This window comes from Colobus angolensis, unplaced genomic scaffold (genome assembly GCF_000951035.1).
Source record: "Colobus angolensis palliatus isolate OR3802 unplaced genomic scaffold, Cang.pa_1.0 Scaffold46, whole genome shotgun sequence".
NCBI lineage: Eukaryota > Metazoa > Chordata > Mammalia > Primates > Cercopithecidae > Colobus > Colobus angolensis.
In genome coordinates, this window is record NW_012118043.1 from 3407087 (window position 1) to 3431937 (window position 24851).

Consider the following 24851-nt stretch of genomic DNA (forward strand, 5'->3'; position numbering starts at 1 on the left):
ACTTTGATGCCTGTGTCAGTTCAGCAGCACTGCAGCAGGAGAAGGCTGGCTTAAACTAAGAGCAAGCCTAAAAATTAAAAAATCACAGTCTTACTCCCAAGTAAGCAACCCATGTTTTGGCTGGTCCTGAGCCAGTTCATGTGAAAAGTACAAACTTAAAAAATAAATCACTTACAAAGTGAGCCAGATCCATTGCCCAGTCAGGGTTCCATGAGTGAAAACAGCAACATAGACGAGGGTGGGCACGCAACAGGATTTCAAGGGACAGAGACATTTTTTTCCCTCTCACTCTCACCCTCGGGAAAAGTTCAAAAATTTCCAACCACCAGGCACATAACCAGATGCCCCGGGAGAGGCCTAGTGGGAATTCACGTGAACCAGACCCAGGGAATGGCTGAGAACATTTCTTCCTTCTTTCCAACCTTTTCTTTTAAGGGAATGACTGGATATCCCCACAAGACCACTTGAGATAGAGGGAAACAAAAGGTTAAGAAAATGCCCCTTTAAAGGAACATCTGCTAATTCACCCTAGAGTATAGAAACATGAGAAGAAAGGGTCTGGAAATCCTACACTCAACTAGGAAGAGAGGAAACCCTTATCCTTGCTAAATAAAAACTACTGAGAAATTATGAAACCAAGCCTGGGTCAGGTGTCCAGGGTTTGAGAAAAATGGAGACATACTTGGAAAAAATCATTCCGTGACCCCAAATGAAAAGTAACATTTTTTTTGCTTTTCTGTTTATTTTTATGAGAAATTACTCAAAGAATAATTGCAAAGCACAATCATAAAGGTACCCTGTGGTGTTTCCTTAGCCAGGAAAGAAATAATGTAATACTGTGGAGGACCTGGCTTTGATTCCTACCATCTGCCTATCCTATTATATGGCCCTAGGCAAGTTATTCCACCTTCCCAAGCCTCAGACTGCTCATGTGTAAAGTGGGTTGACCTTTGAATTAGAGGAACTTTAGAAATAATCTAAGAATCCTTGATTTATGTATTCAGGGTTGGAAGTAGAGACTCTTTGATATGAATGGAACTTGAGGTCCAAATAGAATCTTAGCAAGCCTAGGGAGGAAGAAGCTGCTTTGAAAAGAACATGAAGACCTTGCTCATGTGTATAAATGTCACGGAGTTGGCCAAAATAGATTTAGAGCTCGTAAGCTCTTTAGAGATTTCCTGCAACCTCCATGTTTTATAGTGGGGAAAACTAAGCCTAAGAGAAGCTGAAGTGACTTACAAAAGATAACCAGATACACTTCAGTGTCAAGGTAAAAATGTAGGTGTCTGTTCTGGAAGAGGCCAAGCAAGCCAGGGGAAGCCAGGTCAAACCTCAGAAATAATCACCACCACCAGTATACTGAACGTTTACCCTGGGCCACGCGCTGTGCTCAATGCTATTGATGATTTGGCCATTTAACCCCCAGAACTCAGTCATGGGTATTATTATCACCAGGGTGAGCTTCACAGGCATGAGATTTGTGCAGTTATGTAGAGACCCCCATTCAGAAGGGCCCCATGTTTTGTTTAATGCTCTGTGATCACCACCTTTAAATCTTTTTTTTTTTTTTTTTTTTTTTTATTTTTTTTTTTTTTTTTGAGACAGAGTCTCCCTTTGTCTCCCAGGCTGGAATGCAGCAGCATAATCTCCACTCGCTGTAAGCTCTGCCTCCTGGATTCACACCATTCTCCTGCCTCAGCCTCCCGAGTAGCTGGTACTACAGGCGCCCACCACCACGCCTGGCTAATTTTTTGTATTTTTAGGACAGATGGGGTTTCACCATGTTAGCCAGGATGGTCTCGATCTCTTGACCTCGTGATCTACCTGCCTCGGCCTCCCAAAGTGCTGGGATTACAGGCGTGAGCCACTGCACCCAGCCAAAATCCTTAAATAAGGGGTCCCCCATTTTCACTTTTCACTGACCCCTACAAATTATGTAGCTGATTCTCACTGTCTCCATTTTATATATGTGTCAACAGAGGCCTAGAAAAGTTAAATTGCTCACTCTTGGTCTCAACCACTCACCAAAATGGAGACACAGAAACAGAATCAGCAGTCAGGGTGAAGGTGGAGGCAGACACACTGCTCAGCTACCATAGTGGCTAAGTGGATGCTGTGATTTCAAAACCCCTTTGGGATTTCCCTTCTTCTGATGGCCTCAACCCTGTGTGCTCATGGGTCACATGGCAAAGTAGGGTGATCAACCATCCAGGTTTTTCCAGGATTGTAGAGAATCCTGGGAATCCCCTTTCAGTGGTAAAGTCAGGAAAGCTCCTAGCAAACTGGGTAGATTTGGTTAGCCTACTGCTGAGTCACAGACATGGGGCTGGAGCCTTCTTCGTCTTATCTGTTTTCCATGTCCTGGCCTAGTGGGCTGCATGTACGTCCATAAAGGCAGGACCCACCCAGAGTTCAGGCTAGAGACCTTGATCCAGGCAGAAAGTGGGTGAGCAGCCAACTGGCTATCGTTGCAAGACTGAGGACCAGGCAACAGAGGCCAGAGGGACCAGTCAGCCTGGGAACAGAGAGGCTGCAGGGCCTATTCAGAGACCCGAGCCAGGCTAGAGACAATGTGGGTACAGAGGTGCAGACAGACAAGAGCAGAAGGCAATAGGCTGAGGCAAAGACCCAGCGTGCAGGCTCAAGTCATCTACAGCTTACTCTGTGACCTAGGCAAGTTGGTGCACTTTGCCGAGCCTAAATGTACTCAATTGAAAAATGAGAATTGCGTTAAGATCATTGTCAAGAGATCATCTGTGCAGAATTCAGTATGGCCATGTCAGATTCTGTTTAAATCCATAAACATTTACAGAGGTCTATTATAAGCCAGTCTCTGTGGGACACATTAGAGATACCTCCTGCTCTCATGGGATTAACCAATGGTGTGCTGACAAGTGTTTAACAACCAGTTATTTGGAGAAAAAGTAAAAACTGCTTTGTAGCATATGCCAGTTTCCACGGTATAAACATTGGCCGCATAGCTAATGTCAATCTGCCAACATAGAGGCACCGAATACGGTACTGGGATGAGTTGTACATCATCATCTCTGCAGAGCCTAAACCAGGCAATCACTGAGCTAACCCTCTGTTAGAAAGAACAGACAAACTATGGCACCATAAGTTTCATAGACAAGGACACAGAGAGAAAAACAGAGCAATGTGTCTCGGACAGAGAGTGGGGAGGAGCTCCCTGAGAAAGCATGTTTGAGAAACGCCTAGAGCAGGGAAAGACAGGGCTGAGAAGCGCAAATACCAGAGAGTGTAGGAGTGAGGTTTGCCATATTCTAGAGTTGCATTTTCTGCTAAGGAAGCCATAGGCATACTTATATTTGAGAACCATCACTCTGACTGAAGTGTGGAGAATGTGTTGAGAGACAAGAGGGCAAGCAGGGAGATCAGGTGATGGCAGGATTCCAAACAGAAGGTGCTGCTGACCCGGGCCAGGTTTTATGTATTTGTTTAACAGGCATTTATTGCGCTTGTGTCACATACCTATCACTGTGCTAGACCCTGGTGATTCATCAAAAAGAACATTGTCCTAGCCTTCATGGAGCTTACAGGCAAGACATGTTTTTAAAGATATAAGAATAAACTCAAGTGCTTACTACATGCAGGGCACAGTACTTAACACTTTGCATGCATTATCTCATTTCATTCTCCCAGCAGTTCTAGAGGATAGATTCAAATGTTACCCTTGGTTGAGACAGTCGGTGGAAAACTGAAAGCAGACAGGTTCGCAGTACAGGCATCTTCCCTGGCTGTCAGTGCTTTCTATGAGGTGAGCCTGTGGTGGCAGGAAGGTGTGTGGATGTGAGAATAAGGGCAGAAAGGGCCAGGTCCTCTGGGGAGGCCTCAACCTTCTGCCAATAAACCTCTGCTTTCCTGTCCAGTGGCCCCATTATGTTCCCCACAGCCTCCCTCATGGTGCATTAGAATTGTACCAGTCCAGGAAGAAAGGCTAGATTAGAACAATAAGGAGAATAATGTTCATATTTGTCAGTCTCACATTTTAGAGGGTTTTTTTTAAAGAAATTCCATTTTTATGATTTTTCAGGTCATACAAGGGGGAAAAAATCAAATGTTCCTAATCTGCTTAAATTGTCAATTAGAATATCCCACAAGGAAATTGTTAGACTGTTTTGTCCATTGGCAAATAAATATAAATTTGATGACTAGCAAGCATTCTTTTCCACCACTCGACAGCTGAGAAATTGAGACAAGCCAGGAAAGAAGCTGAGGAGACAGTTCTGTAACTCAAGCCGTGTTTCCAGCCATCCCACTTCTGGGCCAAAGACACACTCCTTGTTATCTTCAGTCATTTCTCTTTTAATGAAGAGATGGGCAGTTGGTTTTGATGAGGGGCTTTAAATAGAATTGATCTTCATTAAACAGATCTGTCAAATCTGCCAAAAGACTTCCTTGAGACCATTCCACATGATAATATTTACATTTTCATAGGCAGCCTCTTCTCTAGACTCTTCCTGTCAACTCACTTCCCCCACAGCATCCCTGTATAAAGACATTGAAACCCCAGTGGTTGTGAATTTTTATCAAGGCAACAATATTGCCTTTGGGACTTTAAGGTCAGAAAGACCTAGTTCAAATCCTCAAGTCCTAGTTGCCACCACTTATGAACTGTGTGACTCCAGGATATTTCCTTCCCTGTGCCTGTTCCTCAGCTATGAAATGCTATCCACCTTCTATCATTGTCAAGGAGAATGAATGAGGTAACGAACATAAAGGGCTTAGCACTCAGCATGCTTATTCCCATCGGCAGCAGCTGCCTAACCAAGTGACTGCGATTCAGTGAGGGGGTTAAGAGGAGAGAACACGAGTCACCTGCTGGAACATAAGGAAACGAAGAAATGCTTAATACGGCTTCTCGAGAAGTTGCCCTCAACTCTCCCTTTCTCAGCCTACCCAAATGCCCCATATCAGTTGGCATTTAAGATTCTTGAGGAAACAGATATTGATACAGAAGTTGTGATTTTGCCTTATCCCTCCCTTAGTAGATGGAAGGGAATCATTTTCTCAATCACAGAAATTAATAATAATGTTGATATTGGTTCAGGATCAGTTATCAGAATATAAAAGTACTCTCCAAAGTTATTCATAGACCCAAATTAATTGTTGACCCTGAGTTATAAACACCAGCAGGAGGAGCTAGGCTGCAGAAAAGTGTATGGGGGTGCTGAGCCCTAAGGGTGATGATGCTCTTCACCTGGCTTGCAGGTAAACACAGCCATGTGTCATCACTGAGGCATTTAATACCTCTGGACTTAAGTTGTAATAGGAATGGGAGGATGTTAAACCAGCCTTTAGAAAGACTAATACAAGATGGATTTTGAATGTCTGAGGGAACATTTTTGGAAGAGTCATTATTAAACTTCAAGAGACTCAGTCTTATCAGCAGTGATAATAGAAATGTATTGACTTTTCTGAAGATAGATCTTGGGTGTCTCGTTTATGAGCCAGCCTTGGCTGGACTTCTATCAAGTCTGTCAACTCGAAACCAAGTTCTTAACTCAAGGCCTGAATGCCACCAAGATGAAGCCATGTCTGAACAAGGCAATAACATCCCCTCTTATTCCAAAGTGCCTCTCTTGTAAAACTCAAAATTATCAAGAGCCTTTGGATTCCTCTCTCAGTTCCGTGTCTTAACAGGGGAATACATCCCACGTCTAACCAGAGTGTTCGTTGCTTCCGGAGTCAAACATATGTGCCTCATAGGCACAGCCATTAAGTGGGTGTTTCTTGGATGGCTCAGACAACCAGAGTCTGGATTTTAATGGCTCTTTTCACCTCTCTTCTCCCTGAGGCCATCTATCTAGGAGAAATCTCACCTATGTATGAGAGGCAGAAAAAGGAGAAATACTGAAATAATTACATTTTTATCATTAGCAGGCCTATTATGAAGTTATGTGGCAGGAACAGACCCAAAACAATGGATACAATTGGACTTATCCACCATTCCAGTGGGTGACTAAGAAGTGACTCTCGTTGCCATCTCCCCACAAAAGTCTAAAAGACCTCTTCATCCTCTTTCCCCCATTCAGTATAAATATGTTTTCTGGAAATCCATGCCAGTAAATGTCCAGTGTAGTATTTTGGTTTTGCTTTCTAAAGACTAATCTGGAATGAATAAAGTTCCTCTGTTAAGAAATGGAGAAAACAGATGTTTTAAGTCATCTTTTTAGGAGACCAAAGGCAGTGTCTCTGCTGGCCTGAAGCTAAGTCTGTTTTGGCTTTTGGGAGGAGTCAAATGGGCCTGGCAAGTTCTGCAAGGGAAATCTCAGAGGTCATCCAGACCTCAAGTATAGGTGAGGAGACTCTGGTTTAGCACAAGGTGGAATAAAGTTCTAGTTCTGCTATTAACTGTGTCACTCGAAGCAGGTCACTTATAAATACCTCTTTGAGGTTTAGTATGCTCATATGTAAAAAGCAAATAGTATCTTTCCAAAGTAATCAGCCTCAAATAGAAATCTCACTGTGTCTTTCCCTTGCTTAAAACCAGACACCTGGCACTTCCTGCCTAGTCTAACCTCGTCCTCATCACTTAGTCCTCCTCTCGCTGCCTCTCATGCAAGAACAGACCAGCAATATTGGATATCATGCTGTTTCACACCTCTGCCACTTTGCACATGCTGTTCTAGCCCCCTAAAAGGCCTTGCCCTCCTTCCCTCAAAAAAAAAAAAAGAAAAAGAAAAAAAGAAAGAAAAAGACAAATCCCCACCTGGAACAGGAAAAACACTTGTTCATCTTTGGAAACTCAGTTCAGATATCACTTTCTATTTGAAACTTTCCCTGAACGCTCCTCTACGCACCCCTCCCCCGCCCCAACACAAACACACAGCTACTTCTTTGAGTCTCGGACTCTGTGCCTTGTTCTCTCATTCATCTGCCCATGATCCAGGTGGGCCTCTCTAGTTTGTACAAAGGCTGTGACTAGGCTGGCAGTGGCCCCACAGGAGTAAAACTCTATGTGGACAGGAAAGCGGCCAGAGCGTGTGTGTCACCCTGGAAGTCCGGAAGGGAAATGCCTGGAGAGCCCGTTGTCCCTCTGCAGGGGAAAGGCAGGATGTGGAGAAGGCGGGCAGGGAAGGCTGCCAAGAAGTCCCCCGTGGTATTGGAAGTGCATGTCTGGGGCTTAACTGAGATGGATTTGTAACGTGGGAGGGACTCCATACTCTCGTGGAGGATAATTGAGAACAAGGAGGATTATGCAATTTGAAAACATCCAATTCCAGAAAACGTGATGATTCTTGACAGTGACCCACTTCACTTGTACCCGTCTGGCTTTATCCTCCAGTTCTGCCTGTCTTGAGCCTGAGTCACTCCTCATCAAACACAGTCATTCTGTCTGTTCCCAGTAAGGAATAAGACCAAACCTGCTGGCTGGTTAGAGAGTCTGTCCTTTCTGCCGGCTCTCCCTTTCTCCATCTTCCTGACTCTACTGCTTTCCTCTGTCCCTCATCACTGCTCTTATTTCCTTCCCTCCTGCTATTTTTCACTTCTTATCTGGCTGTTTCAGGAGCCCTCTCCTCCTCCTCACTCGACACAAACCTCACTCAGGACTCCCAGCCTTTCCTGCATCTCCTTTCTTGGGCTTTTTCAGCCCTTTAATTCATTCCTCTTAATATTTATTAATACCAACACCTCATTTTCACCTACTTTTCCCCTTCAATGTTTTTTTCTTTCTGTTTTCTGGCATTTTTTGGCTCTTCTCAGCTACCCTATTTTCCATCTTTTATTCATTCTTTAGACAATCGTTCATTAAGCACCTACTGTATTCTGGGCAGTATGTTGAGTGCTAGTGAAGAAAAGATGTATGAGCCTATTGCCTGTATATGCTAGGGCATAGGCAATCATCCAGAGGAAATGCGGGCTGACGCCTCTAGCATCCCCCACCCGCCATAGCTTTAATGCTGAAGGCAATGTGCTCCTCATCCTCTCCGTCACAATCCAGAGTTTCAAAAGGTTCCTGGCCCACTGTGACAAAGGTGGGACAACACTGTCTTAAAGCCCCTAGCAGAGGTGCCAGGTAAGATACACCAGGCCGGCAGCTAGCAACACCTCTCTCCCCAGCCCTCTCACTCTTCCTAGGGTGAAGGAGGACAAGTTGAGATAATGAGGATTCTGAACCTCTTATTTCCACTCTGCAGTTCTGTGAGGGTTGGCCTCTCCTGGTTTTATAAAAAATACCTCCACTGACATTATGAGTGGCTTGAAAATTAACATATGCAACTAGTATTTTGCATACCAGAAAAAGAAAGCTTTTCAGCTTTGGGTGGGTTTAGAAATGTGATTGGGAAGACACTAACTGAAAAATAGCAAGGGAAAGCGGAACACTCTAGGACAGTGGTTCTCACACTTTGGTCAGTGTCAGAATCACTAGGGGAACTTGCAGAAACACAGGGACTGGGCCCTACGCTACTTCAAAGGCCTGAGTCTCTGTGGGCTCCACTAGATCCCCAGGTGATTCTGATACACACCAAAGTTTAAGGACTGCTGCTGGAGAATGCCTCTGTCTCATCTCCTGCAGAGGATGGGCCTAACACCCAGCTATTCCATTCCACTCTTGCCTACTGAACCCTTTTTGTCCGCATGACCTCCACCCTCAAGTATAGATGGACTTTTCCACTAGAGGGCCAAGAAAAAGGCTAATCCTGCAAGGCCAATCTTCGTGCCACAGCTTTTAAAAAATCATTTCCGCCCTCTTGCTGATTTCTCTGCAGCTCTGGGGTACATTAAGCCTAAACTGTGTGTGAATAGAAGAGGAAGCAGTTGGTACTATTAAAAGAGGGAGAGAGATAGAAGACTATAGTTTAAATATTACCAATTTCCAAGACTCACAGAGTACGCACTTTGCACAAATGTCAAAATTCAGTAAGCAAATCAGAACAATTTGGGAGATGGGCAGCAGGAGTGATTTTAAAGCTGCATCTGACCATACACACATCCTGTGGCCACTCTGTAGGATTAGCCAAGTTTTGCAAATGAGAAAATATGGAAACATAAACATGAAAAGATTTCCCAAGGTCATGGTGAAGGCAGTAGCGGAGAGGACTATGGGCTGAATGCTCTTTCTCCTGGGCCTATTTCTGAGCTACTGGACAACACAGTTTCCTGAATGCAGATGTTAAACCGGTTTTTGCCTTTAAAATAAAGGTTTTGAAAGTTCTTATTTTGGCCGTATTTCAGTGCAAATCTCCTAGGGAAAAGGGGACCTATTTGAAGGGAAATTAATTACTTCCAGCTTCTGGAACACAAATCAATTCAACTTTTCCCCATGTTTTACTAAAGAGTGCTTTAAAGAGTGGTACTCCAACGTGGCTGCTGAGAAACTTTTTAGAAAACCTGATGCTCAGGCCTCACCCTGTACCAAATCAGACTCTAGCAGTGAGATGAAAGCATCATTCTTTTTTCAAACTTCAATATGCAGCCAACTTTGAGAATCAGTACTATGGTACTCAAACTGTACACACTGGAATCGTCTGGGAAGCTTCAACTATAATGTTTGTATGCCACCCCGGAGATTGTGATTTAGTTCTGGGTATGGCCTGGGCTATGAATAGTTCCCTCCAAAGATTCTGATGTACAATAGAGTTTAAGAGTCATTGCTCAAAGCATAGCCTTACTCAAAGCATAGCTTTGTGGATCAGGAGCACAGGCATCACCTGAGAGCTACTTAGAAATGCAGAATCTCAGGCCCCACCCCAGGCCTACTGAATCAGAATCTGCATTTTATTATAACAACATCCCCAGGCATCTGAATGCATATTAAACATTGAGAAGCACTCTTTTAAAGCACTCCTTTAAAGCACTCCTTACTCCCCCTATAAAAGTGTATACATTTCCAAACACTGGAGAGGTTCATCTCCTTCTTCCAGTGAGGTGCAGAATGGGCACAGGAGCAAATCACAGAATTTTAGAAGCAGAAGTGAAAACAGCTAATAAGAATTAATATGCATGTCAAGTGCTCTACATGCATTATCTCTTGATATTCACCACAACCCTATGATATAGGTGCAAATACTCTGTCCCTTTTCACAGATGACCAAACTGAGGCTCAGATCTAGGTAAAACAGCTAAAATACCACCTGGAGAGGCAAAGTGAGGACTTACCCTAACGCTTCCAGGACTTAAAAGCACATGCTTTTAACCACTCAGTCAGACTTTCTCAACCCATGTGCCAAACATTCCAAATGGGCCACAAGTGCCAAGACATTTGTTCTCCTCAGCCCTCAAACAGAATTTGGGATGGCCACCCACTACAGAAAAAAGATTAGGGAGCTCTGCTCTAAATTATGCTTTTCCCAAATCATACTTTTTGCCAATTGTTGGACAAAAGAGAAACTGTGTCTTCTAAGGTTTAAGTGACCTGCCTGAGGTCATCCAGCTCTTTAAAGCCAGGATAAGGCTCAGAACCCAGGGGTCCCAACTGCCTGAATGCCTCCTCCCACTTAGCAGTGGTTCCAAAGTATGGGCCCATAACCAGGAGCTTTGTGTCATCTGGAAACTTGTAAGAAATTAAAATGTGTGGCCGGGCATGGTGGCTCACGCCTGTAATCCCAGTACTTTGGGAGGCCAAGGCAGGCGGATCAAGAGGTCAGGGGATCGAGACCATCCTGGCTAACACGGTGAAACCCCGTCTCTACTAAAAATACAAAAAATTAGCCAGGCGAGATGGCAGGCACCTGTAGTCCCAGCTACTGGGGAGGCAGAGGTTGCAGTTGAGCCAAGATCGCGCCACAGAACTCCAACCAGGGCGACAGAGCAAGATCTGTCTCAAAAAAAAAAATTTTTGTAGGTCCCCCCAACAAGCTTTTTAACAAAAGCCCTCCAAGTGATTCTGATGGTTGCCAGTTTGAGAACCAGTCCACTAAGGGAAGCAGCCCCAGATGGCCCTGCGCTTGCTCAGAGCTCCTATGCAGAGCTGCTCTGCAAATAAAGGTTTCTTAAGGGGCTTAGCTTTGAACTAAGCTGAAATTTACATGCTGGTTTTAATCTTCTTAGGGTCTTTTTTTTTACCCTTTAGGAAAGAGCTGTAATGCTCTGGGAAGGAGAAAGTAAATGATGGCTAACAGATAAAATTTTAAATGCTCTTTCCACATTTTCAACCCACTTTCTGCTTGGGCAGTAAAAATGTAAGCATCAGAAAGAGAAAGGAGAACTGACATTTCTTCAGCACCCACTGTATGCCAGGAACCAAGCATACAATAATACAGGCATATATACCTTGCTCACCCATCACTGCATTTAATACAATGATCTCTGAGAAGTGAGGAAACTAAGACCCAGGAAGATGAAGTGACTTGAATAAGATCACAAAGTGGCAATGATGGCCTCAGGATTTGTTCCATAGCCTGTACACCTACATTCTTTTCCCTCCAGCAGAAAAGGTAAAAAGTTTAAGACACATACTATCTAGAATGACTGGATTCCAGAAATCCCAGAGCAAGCTTTCATAAGAGATCTGCCTACTCAAAGCCCCAGAGATGCCTAACTCCATACTCTTCTTTGTCTTTGGGAAAGGTCCTGTGCTGTTATGTTCTATGTTCTCACTTCACTGTGGAAGCTGCTCTCAAAGTATAAGAATAGACCAGCCATGAAAAGTGAAATAGTTCAGCTATACTTGAGCATCCTGAAACACTTAGAAATCTATTCTTAACCAGCAGCATCTGTTCCAAGGCAGCAGGTCTAGCATTGCCAATGCCCTACTGAGCAGCCTTGAGCTTTGGTTTTAGAAGACTAGGGAATATATTTGCCACACCTCAGACTTGGGAAATGAAGATAGTGCTAGTGAGCCACATCCTTCCCAGTAAGAGCTTATGTTCATGCCACTAAATGCATCAAGGCTCTGGACTATGATCCAGCAAGGAGAACAAAACGGTCACTGGCTCACTCAATCGTAGGCAGAGATGGACACCTGATTGAGGGTCTACATGGGCTAGGTTGCAGATCTATATGGACTTCCTTCCCTGTGTGTTTGCCCCAGTACAACCTCTCAGCACCCAATTCCCAATCACCATCTTCTTCCACGGAATGGACACACAGTGGCTAACCTGAACATCAATGCTGGGGGAAGCCCTTCCAACACTTGGTCCAAATGGCTAAACATAATATAGAACTCAACAGGGAAAGTAAAAATCTTGTCTTAGCCTTTCTCATTCATGCAAGAAAAAAAGCCATTCTTTGCATTGACAAAATGCAACTCAGTTTTTCTGTAAGGGCTTTCATGGTTGATTTTTTTCCTCTTGTTTGAGGTTAAGTCAGACCTGAGATTCCTTGCAAATCTGCATCCAACCCAACAGTTACCATTTACTTGTCACTACTAGGATTCCAAGGTCTACTCCCACTGCCTTTTCCGGGCATATACATCACAATCATGGCTGACTATTAAAGTCAAGTATGAATTCAATAAAGTTACAGGATATAAAAATCAGTTGTGTTTCTATGCAACAACAAACTAGCCAAAAAGAAAATTAAGACAATTTCATTTATAATGGCATCAAGAAATACTTAGGCATAAACTTAAACAAGTAGGTGAAAGACTTATACATTGAAAACTACAAAACGTTGATGAAAGAAATTAAAAGACACAAATGTATACACATGCTGTGTTCATGAATTAGAAGACTTAATATTGCTAATATGTCCATACTAGCAAAGCAAAATTCCAATGGCATTTTTTACAAAAATAGAAAAGGCAATCCCAAAATTCATATGGAACCACAAAAGACCAAGAATAGCCAAAGCTATCTTGAGAAAAAAAGAAAAAAACTGGAGATATCACACTTCCTGATTTCAAATTATACTACAAAGCTAGAGCAATTAAGACAGTGTGATGCTGGCATAAAAATAGATAAATGGACCAAAATAGAATTTCTCATCCTCTGGCCTATATGTTTTCACACAATAAAACCATGCATATACAGTCAACTAATCTCTGACAATTGTGCCAAAACCCACAATGGAGAAAGAAGACACTCTTTAATGAATAGCGCTGGGAAAGCTTGATATCCACATGCAAAACAATGAAGTCAGATCCCTACACCACATACACACACACACAAATCAATTCAAAATGAAGATTTAAATGTAAGACCTGAAACTGTAAAACTCCTAGAAAAAAACATAGGGAGATATTTTCATGACATTTGTTTAGAGAGTGCTTTCTTGGATATGACACCAAAAGTAAAAGCAACAAAAGTAAAAATAGACAAGTGGGACTATATCCAAAGGCTTCTGCATGTAAAGGAAACAATCAGAGGAAAAGACAACCTGTAGAATGGAAGAAAATATTTGCAAACTATGTATCTGATAAAGGGCTAATATACAAAATATATAAGGAACTCCTACAACTCAATAGCCAAAAAACACCCAATTTAAAAATGGTCAAAGGACTTGATGTTTCTCTGAAGACTACTTATAGATGACCAACAGGTATATTAACAAAAAATGCTTGACATCACTAATAGTCAGGGAAAGTCATATCAAAACCACAATAAGATATCACTTCACAACAATTAGGATGGCTATTATAAAAAAGAGAGAAAGATAACCAGTGTTGGTAAAAATGTGGAAAAATTGGAACTCTTGTACAGTGTTGGTGAGAATGTAAAATGGTGCGGCTGCTATGGAAAACAGAACTACCATATTATCCAGCAATCCCACTTCTGGGTATATACCCAAAAGAATTGAAAGCAGAATCTCCAAAAGATATTTGCACTCCCATGTTCATTGCAGCATTATTCACAGTAGCCAAAGCATGAAATGGAGCTGTGTCCATCGGTGGATGAACGGCTAAAGAAAATGCAGCATATACATACAATGCAATATTATTCAGCCTTAAAAAAGAAGAAAATCTTCCCATATGGGACAACAAGAATGAACCTGGAGGACATTACGCTAAGTCAAATAAGCCACTCACAGAAGGACAAATACTGCATGGTTCCACTTATATGAGGTATCCAAAATAATTAAACTCACAGAGAAAGAGAGAACAGTGGTTTCCAGAGGCTGCGGAGGGAGAAATGGTAAGTTGCTATTTAATTGGTATAGCTTCAGTTATACAAGATGAATAGTATCTAGGAAATCTACTCATCATTCATCATTGTGTCTGCAGTTAACAATACTACTATTACGCACTTAAGATTTCTGAAGAGGGTAGGCCTCCTGTTAAGAATTCTTACCAGAATAATTAATTCAAGAAAAAAGTTATCCAGCTCTGATGGGCGATGCCACATTATTAACTATTGCAGGCACCTTAAACAGGAGTGATAAGAAAAGGAAGCAGGGGCTGCCGAGATGTTGATGCCTAAGAAGAACCGGATTGCCATTTACGAACTCCTTTTTAAGGAGGGAGTCATGGTGGCCAAGAAGGATGTCCACATGCCTAAGCACCCGGAGCTGGCAGACAAGAATGTGCCCAACCTTCATGTCATGAAGGCCATGCAGTCTCTCAAGTCTGAAGGAACAGTTTGCCTGGAGACATTTCTACTGGTACCTTACCAATGAGGGTATCCAGTATCTCCGTGATTACCTTCATCTGCCCCCAGAGATTGTGCCTGCCACCCTACGCCGTAGCCGTCCAGAGACTGGCAGGCCTCGGCCTAAAGGTCTGGAGGGTGAGCGACCTGCGAGACTCACAAGAGGGGAAGCTGACAGAGATACCTACAGACGGAGTGCTGTGCCACCTGGTGCCGACAAGAAAGCCGAGGCTGGGGCTGGGTCAGCAACCGAATTCCAGTTTAGAGGCGGATTTGGTCGTGGACGTGGTCAGCCACCTCAGTAAAATTGAAGAGTATTATTTTGCATTGAATAAATTTACAGCCAAAAAACCTTAAAAAAAAAAAAGAAAAGGAAGCAGGAAAGATCCACAATACCAGAAAGTATGGGGGCCTCATTTCTGAAAGGGAGGGGTGCCATAAGCAGCTGTGTAAAAGGGTGCTGAGAGGGCAGGAGACTTTGCATACTTCTCTGCTCACTTTTTCCACTGTGTATTATGAAAAGATGTTGCTATGTAATTACAGGAGTATTGGAAATGGTCTGAAAGCACAATTAAAAGTCACTCAGCCAAATGAATGAGAGGGAAGGAAAGAAGGGAGAAACGACCTACAAGAGGGTGTGGGTGATGATAAAGGTTAGCTATGAGGATGGATATGAGAGGTTGAAGGCTCATTGTCAGTTATGACATCCTCTGTGGGTTGGTGATAGGGGCAACCTTTAAGAAATGTTTTTCTAAGAATGTCTTGAGTCAGTTAACATCTACTGAGTATAACCTCATGGACTATTTCATTTAATCATCTCCACACCATTCATTGTTCCCGTGTATTAATACCAAAAGAGGAATCAGGTTCAGAGTGGTTAATGGGCTAGCCCAAGATCATAGACCTGATTACTGGAATGGCAGGTTCTTGAATGCAAGTCTGTTCTAGTAGCTTTTACTGCTGTCTGCATCAGGAAAGCCACCTTAAAATGCCTACAGGGCAAGGAAGGCATGCAAATAACTTTGAGAAGAAGAAAAGAAACAAGTAACAGAGTATAGTAAGGATTGATGGGAACTATGGCAAAGGGGAGAACTACAGACATCTAAAGTGAATTGTTGCTACTTAGAACTCTTACCTTTTAAGAGTGCAGTCTCAGTTGATCTGTCAGGAAAAACTGGGGGTCAGATTTTTACATAAATTCTCCTGTTTATTTTAACTTTGGGCCAAAACAATCTTAAACATCAGGCAGGAAAAACAAAAGTAATCTACAAACCAGATTCAGCTCATGGGCATGCGAGAGGTAACGTCAGTTTTTTCTAAACCAGTAATGCCAAATCATTAAATAAGATTATTCAGGACCCTCAGTGATCTTCTGATCAGACTCTTCATTTTGCAGATAAAAATTTTCTGTCATAAACAATAATTGAAATTATAAATATTAATCCTCATGATAATGTTACTTTACACATAATCCTATTTATTGCCTGGGCTATGTGTAGAAAGAACCTGCGTGTTGGCACACCAAGGTTAGAATCCCAGTCCTGAGCTGTGTGACCTAAAGCTAGTAACTTAACCACTCAGTTCTTTCATCTGCAGAATGGCAACACTGACTTGGGAATTTCAGTGGAAGTAAGATTTAAAAGGGGCAATTATTAGAAGTTATTATATACAAGGTCTATCAGAGGGAGCTGGCTCAAACCCCCAGGGGTTGCCACTGCCTACCCTCTACCCCACCAGGCCCTCCTTTGTCTATAAATTTATTTTCTTGCATCATTTGGATAGCTAATTTAGGATCCAGTTGATTTCCTCACCAAGTTCATATAAAATAGAAACTGGAACTCCTCATTTTGTCTGAAGCAGGCTCTTTTAATAGATTTCTGTGCTGCCTTGTTGCATACGTATTGAGTGCCTTGCCTCGTCAAGATTTGAAAATGCACAGTAAGAACTTCAGCCTTACCCTACTATAGGTGTTGTTGTCAGTTGAAAGCAGACAGAAACCAAGGCTCCCAAATCGCTCCCCCTTCCTCCCTCAGTTGCCTAAATTCAGTGTGTCCTTTCATGCTGTAAACAACAATTGCAAGAAAGAGTAGGCGATTTGGGTTTAGTTTAGTTTAGTTTTATTTGAGGTTAAGTGAATACCACAACAATAAGAAATCAATACTGTATTTGGCCAGAAAGACATTATTAAAGCACCTAGATTAAATGGAACCTAAATAATAGTCCATTGATTTTTTTATCCAACTTTTTGTAATTTACTTTATAAGAAAAAGAATTATTCTCAGTGCACCAAGTGCTTGACTTAGGGCTCAGTATATTCTACAGTATTTTACATGAATTTATTTTTTATTATCTCATTGTATTTGTTCTATTTGTTTTTATAGATGTGTATGAGATTCATTTTTTTTTAACACTGGTTCCTAATTGAATGCTTGGTTTTAACAATGAATACTTTCTGCAAGGGTTACAGAGACATTCAAAACATTGACTTTTGCTAAAAGATGGGATTCTTCAGTATTAGTAAATACTGTAGTAATCTTATTTTAAAATCTGATCATAGTGATTAAACCAGCTTTTGACTCTGAGACTACCCAATGCTTGAGTGTCACATTATTCAAGAATTTCCAATTCCAGGCCAAGTAAGACCCAGATAAGCTGTGACTGACAGTAACATACGAAAATTCAGTCTCCAAACTCCATCTCAGATCATATTCAACAGAAAGTGAACTTCCAAAATAATACCCAGTCCTCAGGTGTATTTCATTTTGAAAGTCCTCTCTCCTATAAGTACTGGCAATACTGAAGGCAATTACAGGGAAAATGCCAATTATGACAATATCAGAACAGCCATGGAATGATAAACAGTGTGAATTAGTCTCCCCTGCCCGGCCATTTCCAAAAATTTCTGTTCGTATCAGGTTTCATACTAAAAGGTATGATTGCAAAGCTAACTTTGTGCACATAATATTGATTTTTGGCTGAAGAAAGCCATAAAATACTAAAATAAAGTAAGAATGAAGAATACGTGCAGACGCACATATCTGCCAGGCCACTTGTTAAGCCCTGCCTGAACCAATGCATACAAGTAGGTCATTGAAAGTCAATGAAAACCGGGGCAGCTCCCCTGGCAGGAGACATTAACCTGCAGGGGGAATCTTGCAGACAAGTGATACATTTTAGCTGAGCAGCTGTATATTTTATTTATGAATTAATACAAGCATAGAGGTATATAGGGAGAGGAATGCATATAATGTGTTTCCTTAAACACACTCCAAAATATAGATAGATAGGAGAGAGACTTATACCTACATATGCTCTAATTTAAAGGACAACCCTCTCTCCTTACTGCCCTGCCCCAACTCCCCAGGAAAAGAGAAATAAGAGCCTTAGTGTGATTAGTGTCTTCCTTATGTCCCCAGCAGCAGCAGCATTAACCAGCCCCAGGCATGTGTCTCAGTTAAGACCACCTATGCTGCAGCCAGAACAGTGTCAGCAAGGTACAGACGGTTCAAGGATCATATATGCCACTTGGTCCAAAAGGCACCAGGGTCCTACATTTTGCAAGAGATCCTTAAAGGATCATCTCTCTCTTCCTTGGTGTCCACACAGCTGTGAGCCCATCTTAGAGAGTAGAATATGTGTTTGCATAGCATTATGGAAATGAGGTTGGGAAGGGATCTCATATTATTATGAGGTCCCTTCCTCATATTAAATTGATAATTAATTAATTATCGTAGGAAGGGATTATCTAATCCACACACCTCATTTTACAGCTCTAGGACATCCTCCAGCTACACGGGCTGCTCAGCAAACACAGGAGAGTAGAGGACCTCAGTGTGGCCAAGAAATAACAGGATATAGGACATGGTGAAAAAAACATGGGCTCTGAAACTAGGCCAAGTTGGGTTCAGATCTCAACTGTATGAACCAAGGCAAATTCCCTAACTCTTCTGATACTCAGTTTATTAATCTGTACAATGGAAATAATAGTGTAAGTCCACAGGCCGTTATCTGTAGTTCAGAAACCCAAATAGTACTGAAAACCAAAAGTGTTTCATAATTCATTTCATGCCACATCTGACTAGAACTGGAATTACTTGGAGGTCAAACCTGACCTGAAGTAATAGGAGGCTATACACATCATTATTTGTCCCATGGTAGCCAAGCACCATGTCAGCACCCAGCAAGGGGCTTCTATGCCAAATATAAGGCCTCTGGCTCTGTGTCCTCATCCCACAAGCTCAATGGAGAGGCTTCTGCTGGTTCTAAAGCTTCTGGCTCATGGCCACTCATCCAGCTGGAGTAGCAGGTTAGACCAGGACAAGCCCGGAGAATGGTTCTTCTTTTTCAGAGCACAGGGATACATGGGGGATTCCTCTTGGGCCCATCCCCATGGCTTAGAGCAGAGGTGTAGGGTGAGAGCCCCTCAAGCTGGATTCATTGAAAACTCGTATTGGCTCAGCTGCAAAATTTCACTGTGGCATTTCCTGACTTTTCTCCTCTTTTTAAAACAGAAAAGGGACATTGGAAAAGGAGGACATTCCGCTTGTGCCTTTATGGAATTTTGTCATTCTGTAACATGTAATCAATTTGGAAAAAGGAATGGCACCTCAGACAGAAAAACTGAAAGTAAAGTGATGTTGCAAAAAATCTTTCAAGACAGATTTTTTAAACCTGGTCCATGGGAGCTGGATTTACGCTCTGATTGTTATCTTTTTCTCCTCCATTACTAGGTATTTTAAGTTGGATTTGTCCTTTCCTGATGTCTCCAGCCCAATAGCCTTTTCTTGCTCCTTTCTGAGCGCTGACCTGAGAGGCCCCCTGACTGTCCCCCTCGGGTGGAGAGAGAACCCATGACTTTGGCATATGATTAAGGCCAGCCTCACAAGTGGGTAGAGTGAGAGATGATGTGAGGGTATGGTGGGCAGGTTCCTGCTTAGAATAAACCCTGCCCCCGAGCCTTCCACCACCTGAGCTCTTCTCCTTTGAGGTCAGAAAGGTTTTAGTCAGCAGGAACCATCTAAGGGAAATGTGGCTGGATGAGGCTAAGTCTCATCAGCTTAGCACTTCGGTGAGCAGAAACTGACAGCCAAATCAACTGGGAGGACACGGGGAAGGTGGGGACAGAACGGGGGATGATGACAAGGAGAGTGCTGCTCAAAGGGAGGGTGATGGTATGTGAAAGATGAGCTTTATCGACCTCCCTATTCTCCATGTCATTTTTGGGCAAGTCAAAATCCTCCCTGTTCCTAAGCCACCTGAAGTGCTGGCCTGGCAGAGTTGCGTGGCTTCACCCAATCCCATGCACTTCCACGCTCAGTTAAATATATAACAATCCAGGCCACATGCAACAAACATTTTTGAGCATCAACTGTGTGTCAGGTCCTTTTGCTAGGCACTGGGAAGAGATAAAGCATGGCCCTGCCTTTGAAAGACTCCAAGCTGTCACCTAACATAGAGGTGCCCGGGCGAAATGATTTTACTGATTCTCAAAGTAGGTTCCATAGTACATGAATTCTGAGACATGCAGGGCATATGTGCTGGATCTAAATTTAAGGAACAGTGTTTATTTCACAGTGTTTAGAAAGGTCTCAGCAATAATGAAAGATGCTTAATTTTCCTAAGTTATTTGGACCCAGAACCCATTTAACATCTATTAACGTAGTTGTCTGCCATGGAACACACTTTGGGACCCATTCGTCTGCTTTATTTCAGCCAGATGTGCTTTGGAATTCAGAATTCAGGGAGTGTTAGCAAGGCAATCTGATGCATCCCTTTTCTATGCTATGTGTGATGGCTGATAGCGTATCAGAGATAAAACAGAAAAGGCCTAGCTCCATGAGATACGGAGGCCTGCAGGCAGCGTTTACAGACACATAGCTTCCCATCAGACTCAAGTCTGGGAACGCGTGACCAGACTCCCGTTGTTTCAGCCACATTCATCCCTGTGCTCACTTATTTAGCAAATATGTATCGAACATAAACTATGGAAGCAACTATATTAAAAACTGGGCATTCCCTATCATCAAGGAACTTGCAGTCTGCCAAGTGAGGTAGAGGAGGCCTGGCAGGTGTGACAAATGCCATGATTAGGGAGTGACCACACATCCTGGTTTGCCTTGGACCATCCCATTTTATGCCTGTTGTTTATGTACGGTATGTATAGGTGTCCCCTTTAACACTGTCCTAGTTTTGACAATAAATTACATGGTTTCCCTTGTCCCCCTGACATATAATGGGTGCAGGCTATAGAAGACCAGAGAAGGGAGGGTCAGGGAAGGTTTCTCAGAGCATCTGGCCCTTGAGTTCTGAATTACTGAGGACAAGATAGCTAGGGACAGTGAAGTCCACACTCAGGTGGAAGAAGTAGCAAGTACAAATGATGAGCAGAGAGAGGAGTCAACACATGCAGTTACAAAGGAGACAGGTCTCAGGATAAGGAGTTTACACTCCTTCTAAGGGCCACAGGAAGCTTTTGATAGGGTTGTAAGCAGGGAGTCTCATGATCTGGTCAACATTGCAGAAGAACCTCTCTGGCTATGAATGGGAGGAGAGTTGGAGCAGGGAGCTGGCCCCATCAGCAGAGCCCCTAGGTCAGTGGAAGGTGGTTGCAGCCACCTAAGGGAGGGGTGCTGGCAGCAGCTGTGGGATAAAGGGAGTAGATGGATGAATGGATGGATGGACAGATGGGTAGATGGATGGGGGAGGTCTTTGGCAAGTGAGTAGACAGAACTTGTTGATGGATGGATTGGCTGTTGTGTAGAAGGGAGAGGAAAGAGTTGGAGGTAGTGCCCATGGTTGAGCATGAAAGTGGATGATGACATTTTCAATGAGACGGGGGGCATGAGAGGAAGAAACAGATCCAGGAGAAAGCGATACAGTGAGCTTCGTTTTGGACAGGACAAATATAAAGTGCTCTTGCTGCATCTCTGAGAGTCCTTAGCCTTTGCCAATGCTTAAGGGCTGGAAGGGTAAAGACAAAGGGACATTTAAAAAAATAACGGTTCAGAAACATTCTTGAAACTAAATGAAACAAAAAGCCAAGTCAAACTGTACCAGAGCAGCCTTGTTACTGGCACGATGAATCACTGGCTGCTGTTGTTTGGGATGCAGTGAATTGAGCCTCCAATGCTAAGCTCCTCTGTTTAGTCCCACAACAGAGCTGGTGTAGACAAGGGCCCTGTAAGCATCCCTCACACCCACGCTAATCACAGAGCCCTTGGCCTCCGTCATCCCTACTACTGACAGCTCAGCTGTCATCAGGTGGTCTCAGTCCTGCCTCAGGCTAAAATGCATTTAAAGTCTGACAGTGGATGCTCTCAGTCATTCACCAGCTCCCTAAGTCACCCACCAGCCATGTCTCTTCACTTGCCAGTGCTTCCCTGTGCACCAGATATACCAGGGGCATTTTGCAGGGGGCATTTTGCAGGCTGGAAGAGGGGAGGGGCAATGGGATTTGTTTTGCCTTAGGTAAGAGGGTATTAGAGCTTTAACTTGCTGTGATAGTCCTTGGATCTTCCAACGTCATTTGAAGTCCTCTAGTCTTCTATCTGACCATTTTTGGCTGTATGTTCTTGGCCTCAAGTTTTATTGATATTATTCATCTTGATCATGGTGTGAGAAATTAAAGTGACCACATTTCTATAATGATCGTACTCTTTCCAAGCAAAGAAGAAAAACGTCTTTGTGGACCATCACTGCCAATAGGGCTCTGCTTCGTAGCTGGTGCTATAGCAGGAGGCATCTGCTCTCTATAGCAATCATGAAATCATTGCACCTACAACCAGCTGGGTCAGTGACCAGAATGAGCCCACTGTCTAGAACCTGAGCCAGCTGAAGATGTATTATTTGCCCCCCAAAGTCTTCCTTTTGTAATTCAGAGGACTAGCCTTTGAACACAAAGTGAGAAAATTCAGGTTTCCTTTCTAAGTTGTTAAAATGACCCAGGGCCAAGGGCAGTCTTTTAAAGAGATCCTAAAAGAACTCTTGGGCCCCGAAAATGCAAACAAGTAGAACCTGAGCTGTGTATTTATACTTAGCAGTCCCAAGAAACCTATGGGCATTTGGATTTTATAATGTGATATGTTCTTTGTTTTTTGTTTTGTTCTTTTTTTATAACAGGAGCCTAGGCTTAGCTTTTTTTTTTCTCCATACTCTCTCTGTGTATAGCTGAAATTGCAATCATCATAATCAAGCATTTAAGCAAACAAAAATAATCATTTGAAGGCTATTTTCCATAAGCTCTTTAGTTCTCAATTCACTACAATTCCGTTCAGAAGGAAATGTTCCATTTTTTCCTATTGTAGTATTGTCAGCAGTAGAAGCAATGACCAGTTCTCCACATTTAAAATTAATTCCACTTCAGCTTTTCTGAATAAAAACAAATTGATCAAAAGCCTAATTTTTTTTTCAAGGAAGACTTTTTCTCTACAGACCAGAATCTACTGGAGAATACCATCCTAGTTATACTTGAACGTAAGCAGTTGGTGTAATTTTGAGCCCTTCTTGAAAAATCAAATCACTTATCTCTGGGAAATTTTTTAATCTCTAAAATGTCCTTTGCAGTTCACTTCATGTGAATGCTCCTCTTCACCTAGGCCATTCCTAATTACAGTGAGAAGGTCTGTAGGTGTAACAATTCTATGAACTCACTGTTATTCCATTAGCACTGAAGGACAAGGTGCTGAGCAGAAAATGGGAAAGTAATTGTACTGGACTTCATGAATAGCAGCATTGGGAATTATTCCAAACCCTAAGGGAATAGCTATATAGTCAGCTCCTTCATTGTGTGGGCAAAGAAACAGAATTTACTAGAATAACTCAGAACAATGGACTATCTGTTCCAGGTTCTTTCAGCTTCAGTAACCTGTGAATCATACAAATGAAACAGAATGACAAGAGAAGCTAGCAAAGGCAAGCAGTGGAATGGTGACTTTCAGAGTATAAAGATGGAGTAAAGGAATTTGAGTGGTTTTTTTTTTTTTTTTTCCTTCTTGTCCATAGCACTTTTAGATGTCTACCCCATGATAGGCTATTTTGAATCATCAAATAAATCAGTTTGCTTTATTAGTGAGTTTCTAAACTGGCAAAGCAAAACCTTTACTCAGGATGTGAACTTACCAAGCCAAAGGTCAAACTACAAAATAGGAAATGTTATCAGCTTTTGCCACCTCCTACCAGTCAGCACAGATCTTGAGCTGTCTTGCTGAGCATTCTTGGGCCTTCCGCACTTGCCAGCAGTTATTCTGCACTCCACTACACACACACGCACACACACACACACACGAGGGACCAGAAGGAAGGAGAAGGGAAAGTGTCTCAGAGAATCCAACCTTTGAGTTCTGATTTACTGAGGAAGAGGTAGGTAGGGACAGTGGTGACCAAGGTACTGAGACAGAGAAGGGTCTGAGACATGGAGAGTTTTGCTGACGCATACCTCGTGAGGTCCAGAACTAGTGGAGCCTCGTGTTGCTTCAAGATTCCTAATGACCTGGGCTATCATGACCCAGAGGTGACCTGCACTGGCACCAGTTTCACAGTCTGTCAGACACTAGCAAGTATTATGCTAAAAAGTTTGGTGTTAATCTGAGTTATTTGCTTCCTGGGGAAAACACCAAAAGATGCCATTCTGACGGTTATCTGCAGGCATTGAAATCTGGTGTGATTGCTTTCCAGCTCCGCTTAGATCTAGAGCCACATCCCCAAACTGGGAAGCATCAATAGAAAAGAACATAGCTCCACAGCACAAAACAATGGCAGCTTTAGTCTGAGCAAGAACATTCTGTGAGGCCCCAGCTGAAAGGCGGGTTGGGATTTGAAGGGAATGTCACCAGGCAGTAAACAAGAATGATCTGGGAGACCCTGGTCTCTGCCTGTACTGAGAATGCCTTGGACTCCTTTCAAAATGTCAGATTTCTTCAAGAGCTCTGAATGGCATCGGGCTCCTGTGACCCTGCAAAGCCAACAGAAGGAGCTTGGCTTGGCCTTCTCCGAATCTGCAGGAAGGTCACAGCCTGTATGCCCACCAGCTCTGTGTGCACCGGCCCAAGGCTTTACCAAAGCTCTCAAGTACCAAAGCTCCTGGGAAGGTTTATTGAGACACCCGCCCCTTCCTACCACTACTGCCTCCAGAGCACACGTATACCCTCCTTTGAAAGCACTCTTAAAATCAGCAACAGAAAAAGGAAGCTCAATTAGGAGAAAATAACTAGCATTCAGTCAGCAGATGGCATATGGAATATGAAAATTTCCCAGCCTCTAAAACCGTCACCTTTTCCATGACCTTGACCTCCCTTTTGTTGGTTGAAAGAGAAGAGAATCTTTCAACTCTGGACATATTACTAACCCTGATATTCCAGCCTC

The 24851-nt window shown here is 42.8% G+C and overlaps 1 protein-coding gene and 1 pseudogene across 2 annotated transcripts in view; both read left to right on the forward strand.

The window, feature by feature from the left end:
• The window catches only part of SLC9A9 (solute carrier family 9, subfamily A (NHE9, cation proton antiporter 9), member 9), a 611074-nt gene that overhangs the window by 562492 nt on the left and 23731 nt on the right, over positions 1–24851 (forward strand). The window lies entirely within an intron of this gene.
• Positions 14311–14846, forward strand: LOC105523281 (annotated as a pseudogene). Its single transcript, XR_001003573.1, has one exon. The product of XR_001003573.1 is annotated as a 40S ribosomal protein S10 pseudogene (transcript).